The sequence below is a fragment of the Suncus etruscus genome, chromosome 13, assembly GCF_024139225.1.
Source record: "Suncus etruscus isolate mSunEtr1 chromosome 13, mSunEtr1.pri.cur, whole genome shotgun sequence".
In the NCBI taxonomy this organism is placed as follows: Eukaryota; Metazoa; Chordata; class Mammalia; order Eulipotyphla; family Soricidae; genus Suncus; species Suncus etruscus.
In genome coordinates this window covers 57,117,698-57,122,921 of record NC_064860.1, presented here as the reverse complement: position 1 = coordinate 57,122,921, position 5,224 = coordinate 57,117,698, and the positions used below count along the sequence as shown (strand labels likewise).

The window sequence follows — 5,224 nt, the reverse complement described above, 5'->3', positions numbered from 1 at the left end:
GACCAAATTGTATTCAACCTCAAGAAAGTGATCAGAGACAAAGAGGGGCACTACTTACTGATCAGGGGAACATTAGATCAAGAAGTGCTAACCCTGGTCAATATCTATGCACCTAATGTAAAGTCACCAAAATATGTGAGGCAACTACTGACAAACCTGGAGAAACACATGAAGGGAATTGTGATAATAGTAGGGGACCTCAATACTCCACTATCACCACTGGACAGATCCTCCAAACAGAAAAATAGTAAAGAAATAAGAGCTCTAAATGAAAAATTAGAAGAATTAGGGCTAATAGACTTATATAGAGCCCTCCATCCCCAGAAAGTAGAATACACATTCTTCTCAAACCCACATGGAACCTTCTCCAGAATAGATCATGTCTTAGGATACAAAGCCAACCTATATAAGACCACAAAGGTAAGGATCATTAGAAGTACCCTTTCAGATCACTATGCAACAGAGCTTATAATTGATGTCAAGAAGAAGCAATGGAGGAAAACTAATACCTGGAGATTGAACAACATACTGCTTAACAACAGCTGGATCAAAGAACAACTCAAGGAGGAAATAAAAAGATTCCTTGAGACGAATGACAATGAAGAGACAACATGTCAGAATTTATGGGATACAGCAAAAGCAGTACTTAGGGGGAAACTCATAGCATTACAGGCCTATGTTAAGAAACAGGAAAATAACAAAACCAACAGTTTAAAAGATCACCTCAAAGATTTAGAACAACAGCAACAGAGAAATCCAACCACAACCAGAAGGCAAGAAATTATAAAAACCAGAGCAGAAATAAACAACATAGAGACTAAGAAAACAATACAAAAAATCAATGAGACCAGGAGTTGGTTTTTCGAAAAAATAAATAAGATAGACAAACCATTGGCAAAACTTACCAAAAAAAAAGAGGGAAAACACCCAAATTACTAGGATCACGAATGAAAGGGGAGAGATTACAACAGAACCCCAAGAAATACAACATATCATGAGATCATATTATGAACAACTATATTCAACTAGGCTAGAGAACCCACCAGAAATCGACAGATTCTTGGACAAACACCCTCTTCCAAGACTGGAAAAGGAAGACCTAGAAACTCTAAACAGTCCAATCACTTCAGAGGAAATTGAAGACGTAATTAAAAGACTCCCTAAGAACAAATGCCCAGGCCCAGATGGATTTACAGGTGAATTCTATCAAACATTTCAAGAAGACTTATTACCACTGTTCCATAGGCTTTTCAAAACCATAGAAAAAACAGGAATCCTCCCCAACTCCTTTTATGAGGCTAATATCACACTCATTCCTAAAGAAGGCAAAGACACCACCAAAAAAGAAAACTACAGACCAATCTCACTAATGAACATTGATGCAAAGATACTTAACAAAATCTTAGCAAACCGAATCCAACACCTCATTAAAAAGATCATACATCATGATCAAGTGGGATTCATCCCAGGAATGCAAGGTTGGTTCAACATACGCAAATCAATCAACATTATACACCACATCAACAACATGAAGGACAAAAACCACATGATCATATCAATCGATGCAGAGAAGGCGTTTGACAAAATCCAACATCCGTTCATGTTAAAGACACTCAGCAAAATAGGGTTAGAAGGCACCTTCCTTAAGATAGTTACAGCTATTTATGAAAAGCCTACAGCCAACATTATACTTAATGGCGAGAAACTAGAAGCATTCCCACTAAGGTCAGGAACTAGGCAAGGCTGTCCACTCTCTCCACTCTTATTCAATATAACCTTAGAAATCCTAGCAATAGCAATCCGACAAGAGAAGGGAATCAAAGGAATTCAAGTAGGGAAAGAGGAACACAAGCTAGCTCTATATGCTGATGATATGATGATATACATCAAAAACCCTAAAGAATCCACAGAAAAACTCCTAGAAACAATCAACCAATACAGTAAAGTGGCTGGATACAAAGTCAATACACAAAAGACAGTAGCGTTTTTATATACAAACAATGAAGTTGAGGAGAGAGATTAAAAATACAATTCCATTTAAGATAGTATCAAAAAATATCAAATACCTAGGAATCAACCTTACAAGAGAAGTGAAAGATCTATACCAGGGAAACTTCAAAACACTTCAGAAAGAAATTGAAGACGATCTAAAGAAATGGAAGAACATCCCATCCTCATGGATAGGTAGAATTAACATAGTCAAAATGACTATTTTACCCAAATTGCTATATAGATTTAATGCAATCCCTATCCAAATCCAGACACAATTCTTTAAAGAAATAGAACAATCAATTATAAAATTCATTTGGAACCATAGAAGACCCAGGATAGCTAAACACATTCTGAAAAATGAGAAGTTGGGAGGTATCTCCTTACCTAACTTGAAACTATACTATAAAGCCATAGTAATCAAAACAGCATGGTACTGGAACAGAGACAGGACCTCAGACCAGTGGATTAGAACAGAATTCCCAGACATAAACCCCCAGATATATAGCCAACTAATATTTGATAAAAGAGGCAAGAATATGAAATGGAACAAAGAAAGCCTATTCAACAAATGGTGTTGGTACAACTGGAAACTCATATGCACGAAAGTGAAAATCGACCCATATCTCACTCCTTATACAAAAGTCAACTCAAAATGGATCAAAGATCTGGAAATCAGACCTGAATCTATAAAGTTTATCGAGAATAAAATAGGCAGAACACTCGAAGACCTTTATATCAAAAGGGTCTTTGAGAATGGAGCACCAATGGCAAAAACGTTAGCATCAACTATAAACAAATGGGACTATATCAAACTAAAAAGCTTCTGCATGGCAAAAGAAACCCTACTTAATGCAAGAAGACAGCTAACAGAATGGGAAAAAATCTTTTCACTTGATATATCAGATAAAGGGCTGATATCTAGAACATACAAAGCGCTCAGAAACCTGAGTCCTTCAAAACCAAACGAAGCCATAAAAAAATGGGGAGACGAAATGAATAGACATTTCTCTGAGGAAGAGAGAAGGATGGCCAACAAACACATGAAAACATGCTCACCTTCACTCATCATCAGGGAGATCCAAATCAAGACAACAATGAGATACCACCTCACACCAGTGAGGTTGGCTCACATCAAAAATAATGGGAACAACCTTTGTTGGAGAGGATGTGGTATGAAAGGAACTCTCATTCATTGCTGGTGGGAATGCCCCTTGGTCCAACATCTATGGAGAAAGTCTGGAGAGTGCTCAAAGAACTCAGAATTGAGCTGCCATTTGACCCAGCAATTGCTCTCCTAGGCATATATCCCCAAGATGGAAAGACATTCATTCCAAAATACGTATGCACACCACTATTTATTGCAGCACTCAGTATAATAGCCAAATCTTGGAACCAACCTCGATGTCCAACAACAGATGAATGGATCATTAAGATGTGGTACATATATACAATGGAATATTACATGGCAGTTAGAAATGATACAATCACAGACTTTGCAGCAACGTGGATGGACCTAGATCATGTTATGTTAAACGAAGTAAGTCAGAAGACAAAAGAAAAACACAGAATGGTAGCACTATTCTGAAACACCTAGAATACATAAAAAACAAAAAAAGAACATTGAAGAAGCATAACTGCTAGAACCACAAAGAAAGACTTCATAAACTCCATTCCCTGATCTGCACAGCCACCAAGATCTCTAGAAACAGGTCTGATTTTACCATCCAAGATAAAGTAGAAGTCTTCCACATACCACGAAAGCAGCAAGAGGAGAATAAATGATCTATTTTTTTTTGACGTCTTTATTTTGGTGTGGAGATTACGGTTGATGTCTCCAATATTATTTTATTTTATTTTGTTTTGTCTTTCTCTTTCTTTTTGCACTTGAGTATGATTTGATTTCAGAACCGAGATTATTGTGTGGTGCCTGTTTTTATTGTTGTGGTGCTTATCGGTTATTTAATTCAATATTTTGTGTGTGTGTGTGTGTGTGTGTGTGTATTGTTGTGGTATTTTAATTACTTTTTTCACATCCTCTCTCAAACTGAGGTTGGAAGCCTCTAGACAGGACTCTGCCTATTTTCAGTATATTTGATTTTTGATTGAGAAGAGGACATATTAGGTGATGGGTATTCCCCTGATTTAATGTGAATATGTACCCAAAATACTACAGTGAAAGATATGTAAGCCATTATGGAAAAAAAAAGAAAATTGTGTTTTTAATCAGAAACTTTCTTTGACTTACATGTATTATTATTATATTAATTATATTATATGTTATGTTATGTCACTATATTATGTTATATTAGTTTACCTTATTATGTTAATCAATTTTGTCCTTTAAATGAATTCTTACTTAAAAAAAAACAAAAAAAAAAAACAACTTTAGTTTGCCCTGAAGAAAAGAAAAAAATAAATAAAAGATAAAATAAGGCCTCCCAATTCTTACCACAGGCTGTGTTCTTTACACTGGCTGTATAGAAAGAGGAGGTACAGTAAAGGCACCCCATATACACCTCAACACAGGCCCCTTGCCGGGTATGTATTGTGAATTGGGGGACAAAAAAAAAAAAAAAAAGAAAAGTGAGCTCAGGGCATCCTGAGCCAGTCCCACCCAGGTTTACAAGTAAGACAATCTCTGTTTTGGGGTAAATCAACATTGTAAAAAACATACAAAGGAAATAGGAATAATCTTTGTTTTAGGTAAAATAAAGTGTAACCTAACAGAGAGGCACAGTGTCAGATCTTTCTACTGTTTTCACTTGGCCAACAAATGCAAGACACTGCTCAGGAGCTGTGATCTGTATTGACAGCATCTTCTGATTATGAAAGGCACAGAAAGTTCTGAAACTAGAGCTCTGATGATCTTTCTCTGAAACCCTCTATCAGGCTGTCTGTTGTCTCTCTCTTTCACACATACAAAAACATACATTACTATAAAAATATGTGTAATCGACTGTTCATAGTCTCTAAGTATGCCAGAGCAAATAAAACAATTATGATATTGTTTATATTTTTTTATTTTTATTTCTTTTTGGTTTTTCGGTCACACCTGGCAGCACTAATGGGTTACTCTTGGCTCCACACTCAGAAATTGTTCCTGGCAGGCTTGGTGGACCATATGTGATGCCAGGATTTGAACCACTGTCCTTCTGCCTGCAAGGCAAACACCCTACCTCCATGCTATCACTTCAGCCCCTATGATATTGTTTTTAAGAGCATTTGCTAGTAT

The 5,224-nt window shown here is 36.4% G+C and overlaps 1 non-coding gene across 1 annotated transcript; it reads left to right on the top strand.

Moving 5' to 3' along the window:
- The first annotated feature begins 4,424 nt into the window (after nt 1–4,424).
- LOC126026336 (small nucleolar RNA SNORA51) lies at nt 4,425–4,557 on the top strand. Its single transcript, XR_007501629.1, has one exon. It is a non-coding gene; the product is annotated as a small nucleolar RNA SNORA51 (small nucleolar RNA).
- The last annotated feature ends 667 nt before the right edge of the window (nt 4,558–5,224 follow it).